The following is a 16980-nucleotide window of genomic DNA, read 5'->3' on the forward strand; positions in this document are numbered from 1 at the left end:
TCTGTCCTGGTGTGTGCTGGGACCAGGGCCCCTAAACCTCTGCATCTGTCCTGATGTGTGGTGGCACCCAAGCCCGTCTACGCCGTTGAGTGGAGCCACGTCTGCCCTTTCCTTTCTAGTGCCCCTACTAGGATCGCCAGAGGACTCATCAGTTTGATTCAAGGCAGCCACATTGCGCTTGCCTCATATGGAATCGGTCACACATTGAAATGCTCAACTGGAAATTCACATGGCCCTGTCGCCCAACCCGCTTCTGTGCCTCTGGTTGAGTGTGTGTTTGCCTTCCTGAGGTTAAGGTGATTCATCTCAATGCAGCTCTGCTTTCCCACTTTTCTTTGATTTTTAACGTCATCTGAGAAACCCCCTTTGAGATGTAAGATGAGCAAGAGAGAAGAACATCAAAGGACGCTTAATCTTTTTCAATCACTTGTCTATGTCATCCTCATGGATTAATACAACTTTGCTGTAATCTCCCCATTTACAAATGAAGAAACAAAAATATCATATTTTTGTTTAGTACTTAATTCATTTTTCCCACTTATGTACTCTTTTAATAAACCTTTTCTGAGGAAACGAGGTGTTGTGTTCTGAACATCACACATGACTACTACTGCCTGGATGTATCCCAGTTTTCCAGAGGTTAAAATATGAAGTCATGCACATCTTACCGCAAGTACAATGGGATAATTCTTAGCAGACAGACAGCCCGTCTGGCCTCCTAGTTCTCTGTCCTGGGCTCCTCCAGACATTTTATCAGATTGCTCCTGATATTTAAAACAACAGCTGCAGCAAGAAAACACAGATGGTCGCTCACCACCTCAGGTCTCGCACTGACTTGGTGCTAGAACTCTTCATGGGCAGAGCGTCTGATTCATGGCCACATGGAGATGTAATTTAAGCCACACATCCATGTCCGTGAAGCTCCCACTGGCTGGACTCTGGTCCTACCTCCAAGGTAAAGCTGGTTTCTTTCTCCAGTGTGTCCTGGCCTTGCCAGTAGTATTTTCCCCCAACCTCTTTTTCCAGTTCATCGAAAAGGTTCCTGTTGGTGAGGCATGGTGTTTCATGCCTATAATCCCAGCACTTTGGGAGGCTGAGGTGGGAGGATTGCTTGAGCCCAGGACCAGACAATAGAATGGGGGCCCCATCTCTACAAAAAAACACAAGAAGGTTCTTGTTGCCTCTTTAGGGCTCCCTCAAAATCACGTTTTGTGAGATCCAAATCACCTTTTGTGAGATGAGAAGTTAGTTTCCACAATGACAAAGTGTTTCCTCCTCCTGATGCCTCAGCACCATGACATTTTAGACTGGAGGCTTCTGTGGCAGGGGCTGTCCTAAGCACTTTAGGATGCTGAGCACTGTCCCTCATCTGTGCCCACCAGATGCCAGCAGCACCTCCATTCAGTTGTGACAATCAAAAATGTCTCCAGACATTGCCAAATGTCCCCTGGGGTGTATAATGGCCCCAGGGTTATTTCTAACTACAGTTCCATTTTAATTAGACTAGGTAGTCTGCATTGCCCCTAGCAAGGTTGAAAATCCAGTGTTTCTGTGACCCTCCTTGTCTACCAGGCTTTTTAAAAGATGCACAAGTGGTGATATGGTTTGGCCATGTCCCTCCGCAAATCTCAACTTGAATTGTATCTCCCAGAATTCCCACGTGTTGTGGGAGGGACCCAGGGGGATGTAATTGATCATGGTGGCCAGCCTTTCCTGTGCCACTCTAGTGATAGTGAATAAGTCTCACGAGATCTGATGGCTTTATCAGGGGTTTTCACTTCTGCTTCTTCCTCATTTTCTCTTGCCACTGCCATGTAAGAAGTGCTTTTTGCCTCCCTCCATGATTCTGAGGCCTCCCCAGCCATGTGGAACTGCAAGTCCAATTAAACCTCTTTTCTTCCCAGTCTCGGGTATGTCTTTATCAGCAGTGTGAAAACAGACTAATACAAGTGGGATGCTTCGTTTATGACTATGCTAAGTAAGAGGCCAGGTTTTATCATGGCAGTGTTTCATCAGGGTTCTCCAGAGAAATGGAACCAATAGGGTGTGTGTGTTTGTGTGTGTGCGTGTACATGTGTTCAGAGAGAGATGTATTTTTAAAAATTGATATACATGGCACATACCTGTAATCCCAGCATTTTGAGAGGCCGAGGAGGGAGGTCACTTGAGCACAGAAGTTCTAGACCAGCCTGGACAACATAGTGAGACCCCATCTCTACAAAAAATGCAAAAAAATTAGCCAGGCATGATGGAGTGCACCTGTAGTCCCAGCTGCTGCAAAAGCTATATTCCCACTTGAGCCCAGGAAGTGGAGGCTGCGGTTAGCCATGATTGCACCACTGCACTCCAGCCTGGGCGACAGAAGTGAGACTGTCTCAAAAAAGAAAAATTTGTGTTGGAAAATCACTTGGAAAATCATTTACAAAGTGGTTGTGGATGCATGGCAAATCTGAAATCTGTAAGACAGGCTGGAGTTCCAGGGAAAATGCATAGCCCAAATTCAAAGGTTATCTGCTGGCCAAATTCCTTCTTGCTTAGGGTAAGGTCAGCCTTTGTTCTAGTAAGGCCTTCAACTGATTGGATGAGGCCCTCTCACATTGTGGAGGGCAATCCACTTTATTCAAAATCCATGGATTTAAATGTGAGTTTCTTTCTAAAAAACACCTTCACAGAAACATCCAGAATAATGTTTGACCACATATCTGAACACTGTGGCCCAGCCAAGTTGATACATTCAAAATAACCATCATAGGCAGCTATAGATGAATTCATTTATTGCCAAGAGAGGGGTGTGTGTGAGTCCATCTAGAATTTGGGCCAGGTTTCCATGGTTACTGCCTGAAATGTCAGCATTAGAGATGCTGGACTAAGGCCACTTGTGGTCTCAAGTTGTCACAACCCTGGTAGTGACAACCACATGGAGAGCTGTGAAGATACTGAAGTCAAGCTACCCTCAGAGAATCCAAGTCATTTAGTCTGAGGTGGGGGTCAGGCACCAATAAGGATTGTTAGAGACCCTGCAACGTTCCCATGTGTGGCGGGGGCTGAGAACCTCTGGGCCAAGGAAATCCTCCTTCCAGGATGGTGAGTTGGGGAGATGAGCACAGGCTTTGCAGTGAGGTGGGCTGGATTTGAGTCTTACTTCTCTTCAAGTTAGTAATAGGGTGCCGGGACTGCCATGTCACCTCCCTGGAGCTCTTGATAAATCAAATGCTGCCTAGAATGCACCCAGCCCTGTCCCGGGGAGGAAGGAGGCCCAGTAGGTATCGTTGTCCCGTGTTGCCTGCTCCTGCCACCAAGCATGATGTTAACAACTTGGGAGTCTCCTCTCTTTCATTTTTATTTTCGTTCCTATTAAACTATAACAATGATGATGCTTTATCAATAAACATATTGAACTTTGAGTTGGACACTGTGCTAAAGCAGGTATCGTCTTATTTAATCCTCACAATAACCCTACGAGGAAGATTCCATGATGGGTCCACGTTCTAAATGAGGAAACTGAGGCAGAGAGTGGTTAAGTGACTTGCCTGCTGTAGATACTGATAGTCTGAGACGTATGACTTTGACAGCTACAGCTTTTTATGGAGCTTGCAGCCCTGAGATGTCAGTCAAGGTTATGGCCACTGAAATGGAGGAAACAAGAACTGGTGTAGTTTCCAAATGTCACCATTGTTTATGTAGAAACCTAAAAAAAAAAAAAGTCAAAATTCTTGGAAAATTAATGGTAGTTTAGCACGGTGCCAGGAGACTTGGTACATATCCAAGCTCAGTCATGTTCCTGGTTAATAGCACCAGTCCACAGAAATATAAAATTAAAGAACCCATTCACAATGGAACAAAAATAAAATATAGAAAAACTTTGGCATGGAAGGTGTAGCCCATGAATGAATAAAATAACCAAACTTTTTTAAGGGGTCAAAGAAGGTTCAACCTTTGGAGATACAGTCTGTGTACATCATAAATATTATTTTAAAAATTCTTTCCAAATTGCTTATAGATTAAAAGAATTCCTCTTTTTTTTTCCAAATCAAAATTGGGCATTGTAATTTCTAAACAATTTAAATATTTCTAAATACAATATAGAGCATGCCTTCTGAGCTCATGGAAACTGCCACATCTCAGAAGTGATTGATTAGTCAGTCATCCTGGGCACCTGAGTCAATTTTAGATTTTATTTCAGACTCAGCCATGGATGGCAGTGAGATCCTTTTTGCTTGGATGTATGTGGGTGCACTCAGATCTAAATTAATCAGTTAAAATGATTGTTTCACAGTTTTAAAATATTTAAATTATAAAACCTATCATAGGTTTAGAAATACCTATCAAATGTATATTTATAATTTGACAAATAAATAAACACATGTAATGTAAATGAACACAGGGCCCCTGGGATCTGAAATTCTTGTGCTCTGGGATCCCCTGCCTGTGAGTGTGGGCAGAACATGTGACCTGCTTCTAGTCATACAGGGTATGGTAAAGGTGAGGGCATGTATGTGTTCCACATATGTGACTATGTGTTATGTTAGATAAGATTGTAACATGAGTCTTGGCTGGGTGTGGTGGCTCACATCTGTAATCTCATCACCGTGGGAGGCTGAGGTGGGTGGATCATTTGAGGTCAGGAGTTCAAGACCAGCCTGGCCAACATGGTGAAACCCCTAACTCTACTAAAAAATTACAAACATTAGCCGAGTGTGGTGGTGCACACCTGTAGTCCCAGCTACTTGGGAGGCTGAGGCAGGAGATTAGCTTGAACCTGGGAGGTGGAGGCTGTAGTGAGCCAAGATTGTGCCACTGCACTTCAGCCTGGGAGACAGAGTGAGACTCAATCTAAAAAATCATAAAAAAAGATTGCAACAAGAGTCTTGCTGGAGATTCTCTGCCCCTTGCTGGCTATAAAGAAGCATGGTGCATGTTGTAAGCCACCTTATGTGGTAGCCAAGTACTAGTGAACTGGGGGCAGCCTCCAGTACTCAGCAGCCAAGAGACCAAATGGTGCTGATAATCACATGAGCTTGGAGGCCAATCCTTCCCCAGTTAAGCCTCAGATAAAACTGCAACCCAACCAACCAATGCCTTGATTATAGTCTTGAGGAGGCCCCAGCTAAGCTGTGCCCAGAGTCCTGACCCACAGAAAATGTGAGATTATAAACATCTATTGCTTCAGTTGCTAAATTATTTGTAATTTTATTATTCACCAAAGATAAATAATATGGCCACTACTCAAGTTAAGCGATAGAATATTACCGACACTTCAGACTCCCTCATGCACCCTTCCTAACCACAGTTCCTTCTCTCCTTCCTAGAAGCAAGCACTATCCTGACTTTTGTTTTGATCATTCCTTTGCTTTTCTTTATAGAGTTAATACCTATATATGTATCATAGATAGGTATGTTTTGTTTTGAAAATATAAATATCAAACACAAACCTAACTAGCAATTTTTAAAAAGGCCAATGAGGGCTGGGCACTGTGGCTCACGCCTGTAATCCCAGCACTTTGGGAGGCTGAGGCAGGTGGATCCTTGAAGTCAGGAGTTCAAGACCAGCCTGGCCAACATGGTGAAACTCCCTCTCTAGTAAAAATACCAAAAAATTAGCCAGGCATGGTGGCACATGGCTGTAGCCTCAGCAACTCGGGAGGCTGAGACATGAGAATCATTTGAACCCAGGAGCCAGAGGTTGCAGTGAGCCGAGATTGTGCCACCGCACTCCAGACTGGGTAACAGAGTGAGACTCTGTCTCTAAATAAATAAATAAATAAATAAATGTCAATGGGGTAATTTTTTTTTTTTTTGAGACGGAGTTTCGCTCTTGTTACCCAGGCTGGAGTGCAATGGCGCGATCTCGGCTCACGGCAACCTCCGCCTCCTTGGTTCAGGCAATTCTCCTGCCCCAGCCTCCTGAGTCGCTGGGATTACAGGCATGCACCACCATGCCCAGCTAATTTTTTGTATTTTTAGTAGAGACAGGGTTTCACCATGCTGACCAGGATGGTCTCGATCTCTTGACCTCGTGATCCACCCGCCTCGGCCTCCCACAGTGCTGGGATTACAGGCTTGAGCCACCGCGCCTGGCTAATGGGGTAATTTTTAACTTGAAAATGTAACTTTGAAATTGATCTGGAAAAATAAATAGTAAAGACAAAATATCTTGAAAAAATTACTATAAATTAATGGTGGCATCACAGTTTTTTAAAAAAAGGACTTTTCAATAAAGTGGCAAGTCAAAAATATCGAGTTGAATCTTCACCTCACTGTGTGCTTATGGCTGCATACACACAGACACACAGACACACACACACACACACACACACACAGTGTCACACATCCACATACTTCTACCCTTGTGGTCGATTGATGGATACGTAGAAAGTAAAATCACAACACAAAAGAAAATATACGGGAATATTTTTCTGACTTTGTAATCAACTTTCTAAGATTCCTAAGTTTAAAATAAATAAAAACTCATGGAGAAATTTACTGATAGATTTGACTACATAAAGATTGAAGTCATTTTACCATTCAGCAACTTAAACATTATTAGAAAACAAAATTTAACCCATGAGGCATATTTATGACAAATATAAAATAGTACCAGCTCCTGAGTATATATATGTGAAGAGTTCACACTTCAAAGTCTAAGACATTTATGTAAGGAAAAACATAGACAAATAATAATACATTAAAAATGATCAAACTCACCCATGCAAGTTGAATTGCAGTGCCACACTAGCAAAGTTTGTTTCAAGTTATGATGCCTTAAGTTGACGAGGGTGGGATGAGACAGGCTTTCACTCAGCATTGAAAAGAACACAAATTAATAGAATATTTTTGGAGAGCAGTTTAGTAAAATTATTCCTCTCTTTCAAATGTGTATGGTCTTCATCCTAGTTATTCCATTTGTAATAATCTCTCCTAATGTATTAATCCTACATACAAGGTTTATGTTAAAATACATTTATCAAGACATTTGATTGGCAAACATGGAGATAATGTCGAAATTAGGGGAATAATTAAAGAATGGTTTACTTGTTGGGTAAGATGCAGATATTTTAAGATGAGGTTTATTCACAGTTTTTAATGACAAAGGTAACTCATGGCCATAAGTTAAAACAAAGATAAAATTGGAATCCTGTAGTAGGCTCTTAGCAGCAGAGCATTTTTTGGGGGTGTTAGATCAGGGACAAATCCCCACGATGCACCTCTTTGCTGTGTATCTTTGTGGTAGTTGCTTAATCCTTGTGAGTCTATTTTTTTGCTCACAGCTTTGTTTTAAGGATCCAGTGAGATGACTAAATAAAGTAGTCTTGCACATTCCAGACACCTGATGAGCGTCTGCACCTCCTCTTGTTAATAATGCTGAGCATGAGATGATGCAACACACAGAGAGAAAGGGACAGAATCAAACATTACATATAGACCGACTATAAATCTAAACTACATGTTTGTCCACAAAAATTTGACAGATAGAAATAATTGCTTTTAATATTCAATTTAAAGGAAGTGAAAGTGTTGGCTAACTGTATTTCCGTAACAGTGTGGCTTCTGTCTTGTAGGAACTGTGACAATCTTGTTCACAGGGTCCTAGTCCATAATCTTAACAGGTGAGAAATCTCACACCAATCTTATTCCCCTAGGGACCGATGTATGAAAATCTTGTGATGTTCCACCCCAGATGGAAAATGGGGTTTGGTGTGATTTGGGGGTTGAGAAAAGCACTCCCTCACAATCACACCACCTGCAACACTGGTAGTCAACGTGCATTGGCACCATCCGGGATGCTAAACGCAGATTCACTGACAGATTTGGGTTTGGTAGGTCTGGAATAAGGCTGGGAAGTGTGTGGGTCTCTCTCTCTCTCTCTCTCTCTCTCTGTGTGTGTGTGTGTGTGTGTGTGTGTGTGTGTGTGTGTGTGTGTGTTACAGATAGTAAAGTTTATAGATCATAAGCATAGAACTCAGTGCATTTTTACATATGCACGTACCTGTGTAGCCACCATTTACACCAAGATATTGACGATTTCCAATAATCCAAAAGGCTCCTTGATGCCTCTTCCCAGTCAGTGACTCCCAGCTCCACTCCAGGTAACATTATTCTAACTTCTGGGACTACGGATTAGTTGAGCCTATTCTTGAGCTTCCTTATGTCTGGATACTCCTGCTCAATGTCATGTTTATGAGATGAATCATGTTGTCTGTATCTGTAGTTTCTATACTTTTATTGCCCAGTAAGAATAAACCACAATCTGCTCACCCCTCCGTTCTCCTGTTGATGGACGTCTAGGTTGATTCCAGTTTGGGGCTCTTGAACAGTGCCGCTCAAATGTTCCTAACCATATCTTTTGCTGGGCATAAATGCGCCCTTCTCCTGTATATACCTAGCCATGGAATTGATCTATGCAGGATAGGCATATGTCTAATTCTAGTAGACACTGCCAAGCAGTAGAAATCCATATTTTAAAATCTGAACATTATTTCTAATTGACACATAATTGTACATATTTATGGGGCACATATTATATTTTGATACATGTAAACAAATGTGTAATGTTCAAATCAGGGTAATTAGCATATTCATCACCTCAAATATTTATTATTTCTTTATGCTGGGAGCATTCAACCTTCTCTTTTATATTTGAAACCATTATTGAAAACAAATTATTAACTACAGGGCCATAGAATGCTATAACTTTTTCTTCCAGTGTAGCTGTAATTTTGTATCAATTAACCAACTTCTCCCTAGCCTCCTCTCCCCATCATCCTTCCCAGCTTCTAGCAGACACAGTTCTATTCCCTCGTTTTATAGGCTCACATATGAGTGAGAAAGCTTCCACATAAGAGTGAGAACACGTGGTAATTATTTTTCTGTGCCTGGCTTATTTCACTTACCATATGATCCAGTAATCCCACTAATGGGTATACATCCAAAGGAAAGGCAAGGAAACCAGTTTTTCAAAGAGACGTCTGCACTCCCATGTGTACTGCAGCACTATTCACCATAGCCAAGATATGGAATCAGCCTGTGCCCATCAACAGAAGAATGCTGAAGAAAATGTACATACACCATGGAATACAAATTTGGCCAGAAAAAAGAAGAAAATCCTGTCATTTGTGGCAATGTAGATGAGCTGAAGGAAATTCACACTTTTGTAAGTAGTTACAGATATGGGCAGTCTTGGACCACACTGTGAGAAATGCTACTTGGATAAAAGCCCCATTATATGGGCAAATATATTTCCTTTAGTCCTCCGTTCAAGTAGAGAAGAGCTTGCTTACACGGAGATACCAGATAGGTGATTTGGAGAAGAGGGGAGAATGATAAATCAACTGAGTGCCATCCATTAGCACCCCTTGGGAACAAATTATTGCCATTTACCTCTTTTGCCCAAGAGAAAGAAGCTGAGAACAGAGAAGCTTTGATAGGATTTGATAGTGAGAGTGAGGCACCGGGCCTCTGTGTCCAGTCAGCCAAGCCTCCTCCCACCCTGGCCATGGGTGAGAATAATGCTCGTTTATTTGCTGGTAAAAGGAGATGGCTTGGGGACCTGGGTTATCCCTGCAGGGAGCAACTATCTCCTCTGCTCATCTTCAACAAGATAATTGCAAAGCGGTTCCCTGCCAGCCCATCCTCTTAACAAAGAAGGTGAGATAAAAGAGATGGCTTTCCTCCTGCTGGGCCCAGCAGGCTTGACAGCCAGTGCCAGTTATGGGGAAACTATCCCTTCCAGCCAACTCTAGATGTTTCCGAACAGACCCAGGCAGTTTCTTGCAAGGCTGAAAGCCAGGAAACAGCGGTTCCTGTTGGCCGAGGCTTGGAAAGAGGGCCTGCCTGGTCTGTCGGCCCACGCTAGGCTTCCTTAGCGCCTCTGCAGGAGCCAGTTATCCTGCAGGCTGACTCAGCCTCTGCCCAGCCATGCTCTGAAGCTGCTCTCTGCTGTTTTAAGCTGAGCACTGCAACCAGGAACCTCAGAAACCAGAGACGATGCAGGCCTCCAGAGGTGGGAGAAGGGCTTCTGCATCAAGGCTTGCAGGAAGAATGGGAAATGGGCACTCAAGGATGTGGCAGTATGCCAGGCTCTGTACTTCAGGACCTCATTGAAAACAGAAAGGTGGGTTGATCATTCCCACCCATCCCAGGCTGGGCCTCCTGTCCATCAGGCTCCCACAGCTGTCTGAGCATTCTTTACCAACACGGCACTACCGCCTGCAATCCCTTGTTTAACCTCTTCCTCACTGTTCTATAAGTACAGCGAAATGTCCAGGTGTGGTGGCTCATGCCTATAGTCCCAGGACTTTGGGAGACCGATGTGGAAGGATTGCTTGAGTCCAGGAGTTCGAGGCTGCAGTGAGCTATGATGGCACCACTGTACTCCAGCCTGGGTGACAGAGTGAGACCCTGTCTTTAAAAAAACCAATAAAATAAATTAAATGCAGTGACATGAGACAACCTGTGTCTGTTTTATTCTCAAAGCTGTGTGTGTCCTCAATGCCAGGTGAGGTGTCTGGTACCTAGTAAATGACCATTGAACACTGGCTGTGAAAAAGTTAAATTATGCCACACGGGTACATTGTCTCTTCAAGTTAAAGCCACTTAAAAAACAGCAGGTGCAAGAAGATCACTCTGACTTTCATGCCATCTCTTAAAAGCAAAAGATGAGATCCCTACGTGAAAGATGCAACATCCTTACTCTCAAGTCAGGATGGAAAGAATTCTGTACCAACCTTGTGAAAATCACTCTTACCCTTTAAGCCTCCACACATCATTTAGTTGCTTCTTCTCAACTTACTACTATTTGTCCAGTTCAGCATATCAGTAACTGACTACTTCTTGCGGTCTTTATTTCCTTACGAGGGTGCCTGTGCTACATCAAACTTGTATTTAAAAATGTGCATGCTTTCCTCCTGTTCACCTGTCTTGTGTCAGTTAAATTCTCCAGCCCACCCTAAGAGTATGGAAGTATAATTTTGCTGCCCCTGCAGCTGATTATACCAGTGAATAAATGACTGAGTAAATTTTGAATTATAAAGTGAAGAAGCTAAATATCTTGATCATGATTTTTCTTTCTAAGAACATTACTCTATTAAGATCACAGACTTGTGAAGCTCTTCTACCTAACAGCAGCAACAAAAACCTAGCTCTTTAAAAATAAAAGGGAACTCTTTTCTGAATTAGCAATGTCCAGAGAGATTTTTGGTAGTCACGCCTGGGGCAGGGGGTGCTATTGGTATGTCATGGAATTCAGGGATGTCACTGACACCCTGCAGTGTACAGGACAGTCCCACATAAGGAACTGTCCCATCCTAAATGTGAGTAGTTGGTTGTGCTGAGGTGGAGGAAGCCAGCTCAGGGAAAGAGGGCTGCTGTCGGCACTGCTTGCCGCAAGCAACAGCAACAGCTGCTGCTGAGAATTGTGCTCCAGTTGAAAGTGAAGATTGAAAAACTGAAAAGAGCCGGGTGCAGTGGCTCATGCCTATAATCTCAGCACTGCGGGAGGCCAAGGTGGGCGGATGACTTGAGGCTAGGAGTTCAAAATCAGCCTGGCCAACATGGTGAAACCTGTCTCTATTAAAAATACAAAAATTAGCTAGGCATGGTGGTGTGCACCTGTACTCGCAGCTACTCGGGAGGCTGAAGCTTGAGAATTGCTTGAACCAGGAAGGCAAAGGTTGCAGTGAGCCAAGATTGTGCCACTACACTCCAGCCTGGGCAACATGGCAAGACTCCATCTTGAAAAAGAAGAACAAAAGAAAGAAAAGAAAAGAAAAAAGAAAAACTGGAAAGAGCAAGGGCCACTTAGAAGCCAGGTAGGGTGGTGCGCACCTATAGTCCCATCTACTCAAGAGGTTGAGAGGTGACGATCCCTTGAGCCCAGGAGTTTGAACCTCAGAGAGCCATGATCACACCACTGCACTCCAGCCTGGGCAACCAAGTGAGACCCATCAACTTTTTTAAGCCACTTAGAGAAGGTTTTACAGATTACATGAGCAAAAGCTAAATAACTAGTACATCCATGTGCCAGAAAGTGAAGAGACAGATGAGACCTCTATGGGACATGTCAGCTATATCCAAGAATGTGTTTGCCTCTTGTGGCTGAGACAGTGATCAAGGCAGCTTTCCTCCCAGGGCAAAGACTGTGGTTTGTTTTTGGCCATTTAATTTGGCCAAAACTGAATTTTGATAAATAATACTTTGCAATCTTCAAATAATATTAGTTTTGTTTCCAAAGCCAATGAACTAGAAGCTGTAATTGAAAGAAGGAAGAAAGGGAGGGAGGTAGGAGGCAGAGAGGAATAGCAAGAGGGAGGGCAGGAAGGCAGGCATGAAGGAAGGCGTAATTGTCAAAGCTCCAAGTTATTTGAGGCATAGTGATGACCTGACTTTATGCCTACAAACAAAATCAGAGTAAGCTCTAATTCAGAAGACAAGGGTACCACTGTGTTTCTCTCTGGAGCGCCCTCAGAAGTGTGACTTCTTCTAATCCCAAACTGCTTAAAAAATGATATCTCCTTGGGGTGCCATTTAGATTAATCTGTGACGGGATCAGAAGCAAGCTAAGCTGATGATTCTAATTCAATTGCCAGCAAGATGATGTCTGTCTCTATCTGTAAATGTCCTCATGCTGCTTTCCATGGGGCCACATTGATGGCTGCAGTCAGCTTATCCCTTACAACCCTTTTAATTTTTCGGCTGCATGACATGCTTTTCTGTGAGGGCCGTGGTAGCTCAAATGAAAGTCTTTATTATACAAGAGCACAAGCCCTTGATTATATTCTTAAGAACTAATTCCTTGCTTGTGTGCCTAAACCACCCTAGGTAATAAACTCCCCACAAACGTGGCTTTCCTGCATCTCACCAATCTGCGTATGTTGGGGTGGGAGCGTGTTATGCCATTTTATGCATGGGGCTCAGGGTCTATGATTACCTTGTCCAAGATTAATCAGTAGGTGAGAAGCAGCTGCAGGACCACAAGGGTAGAGCTTCTCTCATCAGACAGCACACACCTCTATGGCAGCGTGTTTGGGTCCAAACGGTGGCTAATGTTGAAGGTGGGCCCCAAAAGTGCCCTCAATTTATACTGGTCATTCAGCCTGCATCTGCTTGCATCAAGCTTAACATGTCCGACTCTGGTCGTCTTTGTTCCCTGAAGGCCATCAAGCAAGTCCTGCAGTTGCGTTCCTTTCACTGTTGTGAAGACCCTTCAGAGTCTCTTTTGTCCGATGGCAGTAGCAGTGAGGACCGTCCACTGGGCATGCTCGGCTATGAACCGGGCTTCTTGTATTGCAGCCACTTCCATCATCCCAGGGATACAAGTCACTCCAAACCTAGCTTCCCTGCAATTCCATTTCCCACACCAAAACATGGAAAGGATAATGCTGACACTCCCACCAGGGCCTGTGGGGATGACTGGTTTTGTTGTGTGACTGAACAGCTTTGCCCTGTTCAAGTCCCTATCAAGGCACAAACCTTGAAAACCATTTATACGGAAGACATTAATGGGCAAGGAGGTTTTCATCCTCCTTAAAAAAAAAATAATTAGGGAGTGGAAGAGTGGAATGGTCATTGTACCAGATCAGGCATATAATTGCAAAGTGCTGCCACAGAATCTAAATGAAAAGACCCAGTTTAGGGTCCCTGGGGCTAGCCTGGCTCATGGGACAAGAAAACATGCCTTCTTGGCATGGGGTAGCTGATGTCTTAGGATGTCTCTGGAATATTTCTTCTAAGGTTCTTTTTTCCCTTCTAATAAACTGATTAAGAATTAATCACATGAATGATTAATCTGTATTGCTATTCATTTAAAATATTTGAATAAATTATTGATATAATAATTGCTTGATTGATAGGTAATTAATAAATTCAGACTCGCCCAGCAAGAACATTTTTGTGGCGACAAGGCAAAGAGTAGGATGATAATTGGATGACCCAAAATTTAGATGTCGCTAGTGAAAAACTCGTGTGTTGTTACCAATGCTCCTTTCACCATTACCTAACAAGATTTTCTAGGCAGTAGCACCCTCAGAATCCTGTCTTCTCTCAGCTTCCTTTTCCTAGTAGCTGCCAATTAGGATACCAGCCGTCCCTGATTTTATATAGAATGATGATAGCCAGGGGCAAATGAGGAAACAGAAGACTCACAGAAATCTAGGACTAAATATAAGAATTTTTTAAAAATGGAGATTTTTATGTTAAAGAATGTGAGGTCTGTAGTTTTTTAATCTCCACAGGAGAAATGAACAAATGATTCCACGTAAGAAGAACACTGAAAGATACTAAATTCCGCCTTGATACTTTCCAGGAATGTCACATCCTGAGTCTTGGTTGATTTTCTCACAGTGTCCTCCCCAGCCTTGATGGACCTCCTGCTCCAGGAAGCCTGCCCTGATTTCCCAGCCAGAGATGATCCTGTGAATTTCCCCTGGCCTCCCCCTGGCTTCTCTAGGAGCACAGTCACAATTTGTTGTGCATTATCACTAGTCAGATACTTATTTCATGTTCTGCTTTCACAGCGGTAACCAGCATGTGCACATTACTCACATTTGGTGACAGCCTTTCTTTCACATCTACAAAACAACAGTAATAATGCCTCATATCAATTATATTTACTGTGGGTCAAGCATTTAGGGCTTTACTTGGAGTATCTCATGTGATCCCCATGCAGCCCTATGAGATATGCAAAATTTCCCATTTTGCGATGTGGAAATGGGCGCACACTATTGTAGACACTGCTGATAGTCTCTGACATGCATTTCATCGTCCTTTTGCCTATATAAGTTAGCATAGGATAGGTTCTGCTATGATAACAAACAAACAATAAAATCTGAGTAGGCTGGTAAAACAGGGATTTATTTCTTGCTCACACCACAGTCTGCTGCAAATCTGGTGACTCTTCCATCCTAAGGCCACATCTTTTTTTTTTTTTTGAAGACAGAGTCTTACTCTGTCGCTGAGGCTGGAGAGCAGTGGCATGACCACAGCTTGCTACAGCCTCGACTTCCTGGGCTCAAGCCATCCTCCCACCTCAATCTCCCAAATATTTAGGACTACAGGTATGTACCACCATGTCTAGCTAATTTTTTGATTTTTGTAGAAATGGGGGTCTCACTGTGTTGCTCAGGCTGGTCTCAAACTCCTGGCCTTAAGTGATCCTCCTGCCTCAGCCTCTGAAAACACTGGGATTATAGGGGTGGACCACCATGTCTGGCAAGCCCAGATCTTTCTGGAACATGTGTCCTCCAAGAACACATATTCTGAGAGAGATGGTGGATGCATACTGCTCTTAACTGCCTGCCTGGGGGTGCCCCACACTCCCTGTCACAGTCACAGGGCCCTGGCTGCACTGCAAGGAGGCTGGGAAAGAAATGTAGGAGCCAGTTGATACTGGGTGAGCACAGACAAATCTCTGCCAGCTCTGTTCAAGGTGATTGTGTGTCCTGCTAAGATGTTGCATGCCCCAGTCCTCCTCACACCCAGCAGTGGCCCAATTCTCATAATGAGACCTAAGTGAAAGTCAGCAGTCATTCTAGGAAAAAGCTTTGATGCTCTGCTCAGGCGTGGTGGCTCACGCTGGTACTTTGGGAGGCTGAGGTGGGCGGATCACTTGAGGCCAGAAAGTTCGAGACCAGCCTGACCAACATGGTGAAACCCCATCTCAACTAAAAGTACAAAAAATTAACTGGGCATGGTGGCACTGCCTGTAGTTCCAACTACTCGGGAGGTTGTGGCAGGAGAATTGCTTGAACCCGGGAGTTGGAGGTTGCCGTGAGCTTAGATTGTGCCACTGCACTCCAGCCTGGGCAACAGAACGAGATTCCGTCTCAAAAAAAAAGCTTTGCTACTCTGATATAAGCACTAACTCCTTCCTCCTCCACCTTCCCTTCTTTAGCTTTTTGCTTCCTTCCCAGAATACAGATGCTACCCTGGAGGGCAAGCTGCCAAAATGGGACGTGGATGCAGCAGCATGAGGACAAAAGACGCAATCTGAAGCTGGAGGAGCCACAGGATGGGAGCTGGACGGTGATGTTCCATGGAGGCCGTGCAAAGGACTGCCCCCATCTGCAGGGACACTGGTTGTTCTGTTCTGCTGTGCACCTAAGAGCAGCTGCCAAGTGGGAGCAGCCGCAGAGCTGGGGAGGGGCTCTGTGAACCAGGGCCCCTTATGGCTCCCATTGGGTTTGGCCAATGGGAGGCTCCAAGATACACCACAGCCTCTTGCTCTGGGCTCCCACTCTTGGTGGGTAAAGGTTCCCTCCCCTTGTGTCTGCAGGCCTGGCATGGGAAACAGCTTCCTTCTGAGCTAGTTCCTGAGTGCTTCCACCTCTTCCTGCCTTCCCTAACCCTTGCGCCTCTCCAAAGGGTCCCTTCATTCAATTATCTTCAGTTTAAGCCTGGGAGCTGCCATCCATTTGCGGCACACAAACAGGGACTGGTGGCTCACTGCTTCACAGGTGGCAACCGTACAACTGCAACTTGTCTTCCTGCATCTTTTGCCCTTTGGTCTTGATTGTGCATCTGAGATAACAAAGAACTTCCATCAGCGTTCAGTGTCAGGCAGAATTAATTTCAAGTCTCAACTTCCTGCAGGAGTTCAATCATTTGCCCCAAATTACCCAGCTGAAAATTGTCCGTTTCATTGTCTGCTACATGTGGATAGCATCCACTCCTCATAGAACAATATATTGTGAGAATTGTGACGTTGACAGATTTAGTTAAAAAAAAAGGACAGGATGCCCAGTTAAATTTAAATTTCAGATCAACAATGTTTTTAGTATGTCTGTGCAATATTTGGGATATATTTGTACTTAAAAAAATCTGATATTCAAATGTAACTGGATGTCTTGTATTTTATTATTTATTTATTTTTGTGATGGAGGATCTCACTATGTTGCCCAGGCTGGCCTCAAACTCCTAGGCTCAAGCGATCCTCCCACATAGTTGGGATTGCAGGTGTGTGCCACCCAGCCTACCCTGTATTTTATC

Source organism: Sapajus apella, unplaced genomic scaffold (assembly GCF_009761245.1).
Source record: "Sapajus apella isolate SASKATOON/1434 unplaced genomic scaffold, GSC_monkey_1.0 scaffold85, whole genome shotgun sequence".
Classification (NCBI taxonomy): Eukaryota; Metazoa; Chordata; class Mammalia; order Primates; family Cebidae; genus Sapajus; species Sapajus apella.